General features: G+C 42.4%; 5 non-coding genes across 5 annotated transcripts; all 5 read right to left on the bottom strand.

Annotated features, from left to right (window-relative positions):
• Positions 1-1541: 1541 nt before the first annotated feature.
• Positions 1542-1613, bottom strand: trnaw-cca (transfer RNA tryptophan (anticodon CCA)). The gene has a single exon. It is a non-coding gene; the product is annotated as a tRNA-Trp (tRNA).
• A 1853-nt stretch (positions 1614-3466) lies between these two features.
• trnaw-cca (transfer RNA tryptophan (anticodon CCA)) lies at positions 3467-3538 on the bottom strand. The gene has a single exon. It is a non-coding gene; the product is annotated as a tRNA-Trp (tRNA).
• Positions 3539-5390: 1852 nt separating this feature from the next.
• Positions 5391-5462, bottom strand: trnaw-cca (transfer RNA tryptophan (anticodon CCA)). Its single transcript has one exon. It is a non-coding gene; the product is annotated as a tRNA-Trp (tRNA).
• Positions 5463-7315: 1853 nt separating this feature from the next.
• On the bottom strand, positions 7316-7387 carry trnaw-cca (transfer RNA tryptophan (anticodon CCA)). The gene has a single exon. It is a non-coding gene; the product is annotated as a tRNA-Trp (tRNA).
• Positions 7388-9239: 1852 nt separating this feature from the next.
• trnaw-cca (transfer RNA tryptophan (anticodon CCA)) lies at positions 9240-9311 on the bottom strand. The gene has a single exon. It is a non-coding gene; the product is annotated as a tRNA-Trp (tRNA).
• Positions 9312-13119: the final 3808 nt, after the last annotated feature.

Genomic DNA, 13119 nt, shown 5'->3' with positions numbered 1-13119 from the left:
CACAACAGTCTTTGTGTCAGATGATGGGCATTCAGTGGCAAAGGTGGTATTAATCTCCATCTTCCGAGTTACACGGAGCCACGAATGCCCAAGATTGCACTACACACTGGACTTCAACGTATATAAATATATCTATATGTATATATGAAAATACATCACTGAAAGCTCCCTTGTGCCCGTTTTCTATGAAAGCATACAGTGATAAATTGCTGAAAGCCGATGCGGATGTCTTTGTCTGGTCCAGAGTGATCTATTTGATCAGGGAAGTATGCTGGAAAAGTGTGTGTGCAAAACTGTTGAAAATGTAATGAACAGTGTCGACTGCAAACCAATCTTGACCGAGTTGGTTGTATTTCTCAGTCGATAGCGCACTGGTCTTTTGATCTCAGGGTCCATGGCTTTAGTCCATGTTTGTAAATAAAGTAGACTTGAAAATGCGTCATGTGGTCTCCTTGTCTAGAAGGCCAACCTTCGTCGATAATGCTGATCTCTTTAAAGTTATTCACATACCATAGGCATATAAGACATTCACTTATCCTAGATAAGACTTTAGAGGCAGGGCTGTTCAGAAGAGTGATCCTGGTAACAACTTTCACTGGATGTGATGGTCAGAATCCTCTTGTTAGGGAACGAAATGTTGAAAACATGGCAGTTAAACAAAAATCTTAACGGTTCGATTGATCTCGGCTTAAATACTGGGACATGTTATCAGCCAGTGTGAAGGTTTAAAATTCTGGTGGCCAACCTCACCACTTGAAAGGGTTCACAAGTGCTTTGTTTCTTCACATGTGTCAAACAATGGACGAGCGTTGGGAAAGGATGCCTCAAACTGCTTTTTGGGAGCGATGGCACCTTTTTCGTACACTGGATAGCTCAGTCGGTAGAGCATCAGACTTTTAATCTGAGGGTTCGGGGTTCAAGTCCCTGTTCAGGCGTTACCTTCTATTGGTGCTTAGGAAGAAGAGCGTTTGGCGCAAGTTGTTCAAAGCAATTAAGAGGCCCAGCTTGGATTAAGAAATTCTCAAGAGCAGAACGTTGGAAATTGCTGACTCCTTGCCAAGTATTTCCATAATTTACCAGTGGATACTTTCTCTTAGGAGATTGTCTTATGTTCAGGAAGGTCACCAGGAGATGGTATTGCCACAGGTCTTCTTATCTACAGATGAATAAAATACAAACCCCTCACCTTAGAAGGAAACTTGAAGCTTCAAACATTTCCATTTCTTACCTAGGATAAACTAGGATCCTGTCTGTCAGACCAGCTGAATCTTCTATTATGATGGCATCTAAAGACGCCTTATCAGGCCCTAACTTTTCTCAGCACGCACAGCCGGCCGAGAATGGGGAAACATGTTATAGCAGGCTGAGGATGTCTGCCTAGTAATTAGGTCGGTGAGCTGTTACCTGAGCGCTGTCATCTTTTGTCAAGAGGTTGACACAAACATGCATGGTCATCCTAGGGATTGGATGTAATTTAAAATTCTGCCCACGAACCTTCTCGGAAAAGCCAGCAACACCAGCCGCCACACACAGACAGCTCATGACCTCGACGTGATTTGAACACGCAACCTTCTGATCTGGAGTCAGACGCGCTACCGTTGCGCCACGAGGTCCTACATGGCGAGCGGTGCATGTGGCAGCACATTTTCTCTCAAGGACAAGTCACGCGCGTCATCTATTGCTCCAGGCTTCTGGAATCTGGGATAGGGCTTTTTTTTGTGCAAAGGACAAAGCAAAAGCTGATTGCATAACCTGTCTGATTCCCCCGTCCATGGATATCAAGAGGGTTTTTCATGATCAAATAGCACTCCTCAGCTCAGTGTGTGAGTGTGAAACTTGGACAACTTGAACCTGAGTCTTGTCTCATAGACTGGAAAGCATATGAGTATGGAGCAGTGTGGGACAATCTTTGGGATTATTTCACAACAGTCTTTGTGTCAGATGATGGGCATTCAGTGGCAAAGGTGGTATTAATCTCCATCTTCCGAGTTACACGGAGCCACGAATGCCCAAGATTGCACTACACACTGGACTTCAACGTATATAAATATATCTATATGTATATATGAAAATACATCACTGAAAGCTCCCTTGTGCCCGTTTTCTATGAAAGCATACAGTGATAAATTGCTGAAAGCCGATGCGGACGTCTTTGTCTGGTCCAGAGTGGACGATCCATTTGATCAGGGAAGTATGCTGGAAAAGTGTGTGTGCAAAACTGTTGAAAATGTAATGAACAGTGTCGACTGCAAACCAATCTTGACCGAGTTGGTTGTATTTCTCAGTCGATAGCGCACTGGTCTTTTGATCTCAGGGTCCATGGCTTTAGTCCATGTTTGTAAATAAAGTAGACTTGAAAATGCGTCATGTGGTCTCCTTGTCTAGAAGGCCAACCTTCGTCGATAATGCTGATCTCTTTAAAGTTATTCACATACCATAGGCATATAAGACATTCACTTATCCTAGATAAGACTTTAGAGGCAGGGCTGTTCAGAAGAGTGATCCTGGTAACAACTTTCACTGGATGTGATGGTCAGAATCCTCTTGTTAGGGAACGAAATGTTGAAAACATGGCAGTTAAACAAAAATCTTAACGGTTCGATTGATCTCGGCTTAAATACTGGGACATGTTATCAGCCAGTGTGAAGGTTTAAAATTCTGGTGGCCAACCTCACCACTTGAAAGGGTTCACAAGTGCTTTGTTTCTTCACATGTGTCAAACAATGGACGAGCGTTGGGAAAGGATGCCTCAAACTGCTTTTTGGGAGCGATGGCACCTTTTTCGTACACTGGATAGCTCAGTCGGTAGAGCATCAGACTTTTAATCTGAGGGTTCGGGGTTCAAGTCCCTGTTCAGGCGTTACCTTCTATTGGTGCTTAGGAAGAAGAGCGTTTGGCGCAAGTTGTTCAAAGCAATTAAGAGGCCCAGCTTGGATTAAGAAATTCTCAAGAGCAGAACGTTGGAAATTGCTGACTCCTTGCCAAGTATTTCCATAATTTACCAGTGGATACTTTCTCTTAGGAGATTGTCTTATGTTCAGGAAGGTCACCAGGAGATGGTATTGCCACAGGTCTTCTTATCTACAGATGAATAAAATACAAACCCCTCACCTTAGAAGGAAACTTGAAGCTTCAAACATTTCCATTTCTTACCTAGGATAAACTAGGATCCTGTCTGTCAGACCAGCTGAATCTTCTATTATGATGGCATCTAAAGACGCCTTATCAGGCCCTAACTTTTCTCAGCACGCACAGCCGGCCGAGAATGGGGAAACATGTTATAGCAGGCTGAGGATGTCTGCCTAGTAATTAGGTCGGTGAGCTGTTACCTGAGCGCTGTCATCTTTTGTCAAGAGGTTGACACAAACATGCATGGTCATCCTAGGGATTGGATGTAATTTAAAATTCTGCCCACGAACCTTCTCGGAAAAGCCAGCAACACCAGCCGCCACACACAGACAGCTCATGACCTCGACGTGATTTGAACACGCAACCTTCTGATCTGGAGTCAGACGCGCTACCGTTGCGCCACGAGGTCCTACATGGCGAGCGGTGCATGTGGCAGCACATTTTCTCTCAAGGACAAGTCACGCGCGTCATCTATTGCTCCAGGCTTCTGGAATCTGGGATAGGGCTTTTTTTGTGCAAAGGACAAAGCAAAAGCTGATTGCATAACCTGTCTGATTCCCCCGTCCATGGATATCAAGAGGGTTTTTCATGATCAAATAGCACTCCTCAGCTCAGTGTGTGAGTGTGAAACTTGGACAACTTGAACCTGAGTCTTGTCTCATAGACTGGAAAGCATATGAGTATGGAGCAGTGTGGGACAATCTTTGGGATTATTTCACAACAGTCTTTGTGTCAGATGATGGGCATTCAGTGGCAAAGGTGGTATTAATCTCCATCTTCCGAGTTGCACGGAGCCAGGAATGCCCAAGATTGCACTACACACTGGACTTCAACGTATATAAATATATCTATATGTATATATGAAAATACATCACTGAAAGCTCCCTTGTGCCCGTTTTCTATGAAAGCATACAGTGATAAATTGCTGAAAGCCGATGCGGATGTCTTTGTCTGGTCCAGAGTGGACGATCCATTTGATCAGGGAAGTATGCTGGAAAAGTGTGTGTGCAAAACTGTTGAAAATGTAATGAACAGTGTCGACTGCAAACCAATCTTGACCGAGTTGGTTGTATTTCTCAGTCGATAGCGCACTGGTCTTTTGATCTCAGGGTCCATGGCTTTAGTCCATGTTTGTAAATAAAGTAGACTTGAAAATGCGTCATGTGGTCTCCATGTCTAGAAGGCCAACCTTCGTCGATAATGCTGATCTCTTTAAAGTTATTCACATACCATAGGCATATAAGACATTCACTTATCCTAGATAAGACTTTAGAGGCAGGGCTGTTCAGAAGAGTGATCCTGGTAACAACTTTCACTGGATGTGATGGTCAGAATCCTCTTGTTAGGGAACGAAATGTTGAAAACATGGCAGTTAAACAAAAATCTTAACGGTTCGATTGATCTCGGCTTAAATACTGGGACATGTTATCAGCCAGTGTGAAGGTTTAAAATTCTGGTGGCCAACCTCACCACTTGAAAGGGTTCACAAGTGCTTTGTTTCTTCACATGTGTCAAACAATGGACGAGCGTTGGGAAAGGATGCCTCAAACTGCTTTTTGGGAGCGATGGCACCTTTTTCGTACACTGGATAGCTCGGTCGGTAGAGCGTCAGACTTTTAATCTGAGGGTTCGGGGTTCAAGTCCCTGTTCAGGCGTTACCTTCTATTGGTGCTTAGGAAGAAGAGCGTTTGGCGCAAGTTGTTCAAAGCAATTAAGAGGCCCAGCTTGGATTAAGAAATTCTCAAGAGCAGAACGTTGGAAATTGCTGACTCCTTGCCAAGTATTTCCATAATTTACCAGTGGATAATTTCTCTTAGGAGATTGTCTTATGTTCAGGAAGGTCACCAGGAGATGGTATTGCCACAGGTCTTCTTATCTACAGATGAATAAAATACAAACCCCTCACCTTAGAAGGAAACTTGAAGCTTCAAACATTTCCATTTCTTACCTAGGATAAACTAGGATCCTGTCTGTCAGACCAGCTGAATCTTCTATTATGATGGCATCTAAAGACGCCTTATCAGGCCCTAACTTTTCTCAGCACGCACAGCCGGCCGAGAATGGGGAAACATGTTATAGCAGGCTGAGGATGTCTGCCTAGTAATTAGGTCGGTGAGCTGTTACCTGAGCGCTGTCATCTTTTGTCAAGAGGTTGACACAAACATGCATGGTCATCCTAGGGATTGGATGTAATTTAAAATTCTGCCCACGAACCTTCTCGGAAAGGCCAGCAACACCAACCGCCACACACAGACAGCTCATGACCTCGACGTGATTTGAACACGCAACCTTCTGATCTGGAGTCAGACGCGCTACCGTTGCGCCACGAGGTCCTACATGGCGAGCGGTGCATGTGGCAGCACATTTTCTCTCAAGGACAAGTCACGCGCGTCATCTATTGCTCCAGGCTTCTGGAATCTGGGATAGGGCTTTTTTTTGTGCAAAGGACAAAGCAAAAGCTGATTGCATAACCTGTCTGATTCCCCCGTCCATGGATATCAAGAGGGTTTTTCATGATCAAATAGCACTCCTCAGCTCAGTGTGTGAGTGTGAAACTTGGACAACTTGAACCTGAGTCTTGTCTCATAGACTGGAAAGCATATGAGTATGGAGCAGTGTGGGACAATCTTTGGGATTATTTCACAACAGTCTTTGTGTCAGATGATGGGCATTCAGTGGCAAAGGTGGTATTAATCTCCATCTTCCGAGTTACACGGAGCCACGAATGCCCAAGATTGCACTACACACTGGACTTCAACGTATATAAATATATCTATATGTATATATGAAAATACATCACTGAAAGCTCCCTTGTGCCCGTTTTCTATGAAAGCATACAGTGATAAATTGCTGAAAGCCGATGCGGACGTCTTTGTCTGGTCCAGAGTGGACGATCCATTTGATCAGGGAAGTATGCTGGAAAAGTGTGTGTGCAAAACTGTTGAAAATGTAATGAACAGTGTCGACTGCAAACCAATCTTGACCGAGTTGGTTGTATTTCTCAGTCGATAGCGCACTGGTCTTTTGATCTCAGGGTCCATGGCTTTAGTCCATGTTTGTAAATAAAGTAGACTTGAAAATGCGTCATGTGGTCTCCTTGTCTAGAAGGCCAACCTTCGTCGATAATGCTGATCTCTTTAAAGTTATTCACATACCATAGGCATATAAGACATTCACTTATCCTAGATAAGACTTTAGAGGCAGGGCTGTTCAGAAGAGTGATCCTGGTAACAACTTTCACTGGATGTGATGGTCAGAATCCTCTTGTTAGGGAACGAAATGTTGAAAACATGGCAGTTAAACAAAAATCTTAACGGTTCGATTGATCTCGGCTTAAATACTGGGACATGTTATCAGCCAGTGTGAAGGTTTAAAATTCTGGTGGCCAACCTCACCACTTGAAAGGGTTCACAAGTGCTTTGTTTCTTCACATGTGTCAAACAATGGACGAGCGTTGGGAAAGGATGCCTCAAACTGCTTTTTGGGAGCGATGGCACCTTTTTCGTACACTGGATAGCTCAGTCGGTAGAGCATCAGACTTTTAATCTGAGGGTTCGGGGTTCAAGTCCCTGTTCAGGCGTTACCTTCTATTGGTGCTTAGGAAGAAGAGCGTTTGGCGCAAGTTGTTCAAAGCAATTAAGAGGCCCAGCTTGGATTAAGAAATTCTCAAGAGCAGAACGTTGGAAATTGCTGACTCCTTGCCAAGTATTTCCATAATTTACCAGTGGATACTTTCTCTTAGGAGATTGTCTTATGTTCAGGAAGGTCACCAGGAGATGGTATTGCCACAGGTCTTCTTATCTACAGATGAATAAAATACAAACCCCTCACCTTAGAAGGAAACTTGAAGCTTCAAACATTTCCATTTCTTACCTAGGATAAACTAGGATCCTGTCTGTCAGACCAGCTGAATCTTCTATTATGATGGCATCTAAAGACACCTTATCAGGCCCTAACTTTTCTCAGCACGCACAGCCGGCCGAGAATGGGGAAACATGTTATAGCAGGCTGAGGATGTCTGCCTAGTAATTAGGTCGGTGAGCTGTTACCTGAGCGCTGTCATCTTTTGTCAAGAGGTTGACACAAACATGCATGGTCATCCTAGGGATTGGATGTAATTTAAAATTCTGCCCACGAACCTTCTCGGAAAAGCCAGCAACACCAGCCGCCACACACAGACAGCTCATGACCTCGACGTGATTTGAACACGCAACCTTCTGATCTGGAGTCAGACGCGCTACCGTTGCGCCACGAGGTCCTACATGGCGAGCGGTGCATGTGGCAGCACATTTTCTCTCAAGGACAAGTCACGCGCGTCATCTATTGCTCCAGGCTTCTGGAATCTGGGATAGGGCTTTTTTTGTGCAAAGGACAAAGCAAAAGCTGATTGCATAACCTGTCTGATTCCCCCGTCCATGGATATCAAGAGGGTTTTTCATGATCAAATAGCACTCCTCAGCTCAGTGTGTGAGTGTGAAACTTGGACAACTTGAACCTGAGTCTTGTCTCATAGACTGGAAAGCATATGAGTATGGAGCAGTGTGGGACAATCTTTGGGATTATTTCACAACAGTCTTTGTGTCAGATGATGGGCATTCAGTGGCAAAGGTGGTATTAATCTCCATCTTCCGAGTTGCACGGAGCCAGGAATGCCCAAGATTGCACTACACACTGGACTTCAACGTATATAAATATATCTATATGTATATATGAAAATACATCACTGAAAGCTCCCTTGTGCCCGTTTTCTATGAAAGCATACAGTGATAAATTGCTGAAAGCCGATGCGGATGTCTTTGTCTGGTCCAGAGTGGACGATCCATTTGATCAGGGAAGTATGCTGGAAAAGTGTGTGTGCAAAACTGTTGAAAATGTAATGAACAGTGTCGACTGCAAACCAATCTTGACCGAGTTGGTTGTATTTCTCAGTCGATAGCGCACTGGTCTTTTGATCTCAGGGTCCATGGCTTTAGTCCATGTTTGTAAATAAAGTAGACTTGAAAATGCGTCATGTGGTCTCCATGTCTAGAAGGCCAACCTTCGTCGATAATGCTGATCTCTTTAAAGTTATTCACATACCATAGGCATATAAGACATTCACTTATCCTAGATAAGACTTTAGAGGCAGGGCTGTTCAGAAGAGTGATCCTGGTAACAACTTTCACTGGATGTGATGGTCAGAATCCTCTTGTTAGGGAACGAAATGTTGAAAACATGGCAGTTAAACAAAAATCTTAACGGTTCGATTGATCTCGGCTTAAATACTGGGACATGTTATCAGCCAGTGTGAAGGTTTAAAATTCTGGTGGCCAACCTCACCACTTGAAAGGGTTCACAAGTGCTTTGTTTCTTCACATGTGTCAAACAATGGACGAGCGTTGGGAAAGGATGCCTCAAACTGCTTTTTGGGAGCGATGGCACCTTTTTCGTACACTGGATAGCTCGGTCGGTAGAGCATCAGACTTTTAATCTGAGGGTTCGGGGTTCAAGTCCCTGTTCAGGCGTTACCTTCTATTGGTGCTTAGGAAGAAGAGCGTTTGGCGCAAGTTGTTCAAAGCAATTAAGAGGCCCAGCTTGGATTAAGAAATTCTCAAGAGCAGAACGTTGGAAATTGCTGACTCCTTGCCAAGTATTTCCATAATTTACCAGTGGATACTTTCTCTTAGGAGATTGTCTTATGTTCAGGAAGGTCACCAGGAGATGGTATTGCCACAGGTCTTCTTATCTACAGATGAATAAAATACAAACCCCTCACCTTAGAAGGAAACTTGAAGCTTCAAACATTTCCATTTCTTACCTAGGATAAACTAGGATCCTGTCTGTCAGACCAGCTGAATCTTCTATTATGATGGCATCTAAAGACGCCTTATCAGGCCCTAACTTTTCTCAGCACGCACAGCCGGCCGAGAATGGGGAAACATGTTATAGCAGGCTGAGGATGTCTGCCTAGTAATTAGGTCGGTGAGCTGTTACCTGAGCGCTGTCATCTTTTGTCAAGAGGTTGACACAAACATGCATGGTCATCCTAGGGATTGGATGTAATTTAAAATTCTGCCCACGAACCTTCTCGGAAAAGCCAGCAACACCAGTCGCCACACACAGACAGCTCATGACCTCGACGTGATTTGAACACGCAACCTTCTGATCTGGAGTCAGACGCGCTACCGTTGCGCCACGAGGTCCTACATGGCCAGCAGTGCACGTGGCAGCACATTTTCTCTCAAGGACAAGTCACGCGCGTCATCTATTGCTCCAGGCTTCTGGAATCTGGGATAGGGCTTTTTTTGTGCAAAGGACAAAGCAAAAGCTGATTGCATAACCTGTCTGATTCCCCCGTCCATGGATATCAAGAGGGTTTTTCATGATCAAATAGCACTCCTCAGCTCAGTGTGTGAGTGTGAAGCTTGGACAACTTGGACCTGAGTCTTGTCTCATAGACTGGAAAGCATATGAGTATGGAGCAGTGTGGGACAATCTTTGGGATTATTTCACAACAGTCTTTGTGTCAGATGATGGGCATTCAGTGGCAAAGGTGGTATTAATCTCCATCTTCCGAGTTACACGGAGCCACGAATGCCCAAGATTGCACTACACACTGGACTTCAACGTATATAAATATATCTATATGTATATATGAAAATACATCACTGAAAGCTCCCTTGTGCCCGTTTTCTATGAAAGCATACAGTGATAAATTGCTGAAAGCCGATGCGGATGTCTTAGTCTGGTCCAGAGTGGACGATCCATTTGATCAGGGAAGAATGCTGGAAAAGTGTGTGTGCAAAACTGTTGAAAATGTAATGAACAGTGTCGACTGCAAACCAATCTTGACCGAGTTGGTTGTATTTCTCAGTCGATAGCGCACTGGTCTTTTGATCTCAGGGTCCATGGCTTTAGTCCATGTTTGTAAATAAAGTAGACTTGAAAATGAGTCATGTGGTCTCCTTGTCTAGAAGGCCAACCTTCATCGATAATGCTGATCTCTTTAAAGTTATTCACATACCATAGGCATATAAGACATTCACTTATCCTAGATAAGACTTTAGAGGCAGGGCTGTTCAGAAGAGTGATCCTGGTAACAACTTTCACTGGATGTGATGGTCAGAATCCTCTTGTTAGGGAACGAAATGTTGAAAACATGGTAGTTAAACAAAAATCTTAACGGTTCGATTGATCTCGGCTTAAATACTGGAACTTGTTATCAGCCAGTGTGAAGGTTTAAAATTCTGGTGGCCAACCTCACCCCTTGAAAGGGTTCACAAGTGCTTTGTTTCTTCACATGTGTCAAACAATGGACGAGCGTTGGGAAAGGATGCCTCAAACTGCTTTTTGGGAGCGATGGCACCTTTTTCATACCCTGGATAGCTCAGTCGGTAGAGCATCAGACTTTTAATCTGAGTGTCCAGGGTTCAAGTCCCTGTTCAGGCGTTACCTTCTATTGGTGCTTAGGAAGAAGAGCGTTTGGCGCAAGTTGTTCAAAGCGATTAAGAGGCCCAGCTTGGATTAAGAAATTCTCAAGAGCAGAAAGTTGGAAATTGCTGACTCCTTGCCAAGTATTTCCATAATTTATCAGTGTATACTTTCTCTTAGGAGATTGTCTTATGTTCAGGAAGTTCACCAGAAGATGGTATTGCCACAGGTCTTCTTATCTACAGATGAATAAAATACAAACCCCTCACCTTAGAAGGAAACTTGAAGCTTCAAACATTTCCATTTTTTACCTAGGATAAGCTAGGATCCTGTCTGTCAGACCAGCTGAATCTTCTATTATGATGGCATCTAAAGACGCCTTATCAGGCCCTAACTTTTCTCAGCACTCACAGCCGGCCGAGAATGGGAAACATGTTATAGCAGGCTGAGGATGTCTGCCTAGTAATTAGGTTGGTGAGCTGTTACCTGAGCGCTGTCATCTTTTGTCAAAAGGTTGACACAAACATGCATGGTCTTCCTAGGGATTGGATGTAATTTAAAATTCTGCCCACGTTGTCCTGGGGTCTTTTGTGGCCTCTCGAATGAGTTGTCTTTGCGCTCTTGGGGTAATTTTGGTCGGCCGGCCACTCCTGGAGAGGTTCACCACTGTTCCATGTTTTTGCCATTCGTGGATAATGGCTCTCACTGTGGTTCGCTGGAGTCCCAAAGCTTTAGAAATGGCTTTATAACCTTTACTAGACTGATAGATCTCAATTACTTTTGTTCTCATTTGTTCCTAAATTTCTTTGGATCTTGGCATGATGTCTAGCTTTTAAGGTGCTTTTGGTCTACTTCTCTGTGTCAGGTAGCTCCTATTTAAGTGATTTCTTGATTGAAACAGGTGTGGCAGTAATCAGGCCTGGGGGTGACTACAGAAATTGAACTCAGGTGTGATAAACCACAGTTAAGTTATTTTTTAACAAGGGGGCCAATCACTTTTTCACACAGGGCCATGTAGATTTGGAGTTTTTTTTCTCCCTTAATAACGTAAACCTTCTTTTAAAAACTGCATTTTGTGTTCAATTATGTTATCTTTGACTAATAGTTAACGTTTTTTGATGAGCAGAAACATTTAAGTGTAACAAACATGCAAAAGAATAAGAAATCAGGAAGGGGCAAATAGTTTTTCACACCACTGTATGGGTCATTGACGGATAAGACTTTTTAATAGGCCAATTTTAAAATACCAAAAATATGTTTGGCCATTTTCTAAACATTCGGAATGTAGTGTACACATGCCTTTATAAAGAAAAGTAAAAAAATTGTCTTTTTAGTGTTTTTACACTTAAGTTAATAAAACATAGCCTTAAAAAAGTCATCTGGGGCGACCGTTATATATCTCAGAATTCACATTTTTATGTATCATTAAGACTAGTTGAACTCATATCAGTAAGTAGATAAACTGATGAAGAAAAATAAACTTTAGCGCCCTTTCATTTTATGAAAACCATTATTTCACAAGTTTATTCTATAATATCAGTGTACGTGCATGTTATTCACAAGTTCTGACGCGTGTCTTTTGTTACACAGTTTCACTGACGACTTCAGACGTTTCGTTGATTTCTTTGTCTCTTGTTTATTTTCAACATCAAAAACAACGGTGTACCCAGCTGTCATCTTTTCTTCCCTTGGAGAAACTAACTCATGATCTTAATCACAGGTCGGACAAATTTTGGAAACTCTGGAAACCTCTCCACTGTTTTTTGCAAAAACTCTGAATGTTTATTTTAACAGAGGTTTCTATTTTCCCCATAATGTTTTGCTTTGCTTAACTTCAGCAGGCAGAGTTTTATATTTTCTTGTACATTGCATATTGTTATTTTTTCAGCGCTGTGGGTGGGTGTGTTTGTTTGTTCGTTCGTTTGTCTGTCTGTTTGATTGTGTTTGTATTATTTGAAAATCCTTAATAAAAAAACAAAAAAAAAACAACCAAAAAAAAAAACAACGGTGTTACAGTTTCTTGCATAAATCAACTGTAGTCACGACAAGTCGCTTGCTGTGTTCTGTAGCTTCGATAGATTACAGTTACAACAACTTATTTTACTGAATTCCTTTTAGCTTATTGTCTCACGGTCAAAAGCTTGTGTGCTCCACACCTTTCTGTATCCTTCCGTGTCTTAACAACAACTAACAACTGACGTGCGTGATTGACATGAAACTACATAACTGTGGGATGATGTCACAGAACAACTCGAAATGATGTCACAATACAAATTATAAGTATGATACTTAATGCTTAACTAATAAGCTGAAATAAGATAAACATAACAACAAATCACAAGAATGAAATATGGCCCTTACAATCAGAGTCTCCTTCATTATCCAGTTAAAATAAATGTTTATCCCTATAAAAGGAATGGAAAATGGCTGAATTTAGAAAAAAAAAGATAAAATATACAAATAATTATACTTAAACAATTAACTCTATGTATATAATTGATGTATAGAATATGAAAACTACAAATATAGGACATATATCTATCATTTAAAACATTTAGCAATGGTCGCCGCACATGATAC

Source organism: Clarias gariepinus, chromosome 5 (genome assembly GCF_024256425.1).
Source record: "Clarias gariepinus isolate MV-2021 ecotype Netherlands chromosome 5, CGAR_prim_01v2, whole genome shotgun sequence".
Lineage (NCBI taxonomy): Eukaryota > Metazoa > Chordata > Actinopteri > Siluriformes > Clariidae > Clarias > Clarias gariepinus.
Note: the sequence above shows the minus strand (reverse complement) of the source record. Positions and strands in the feature narration are given on the sequence as shown.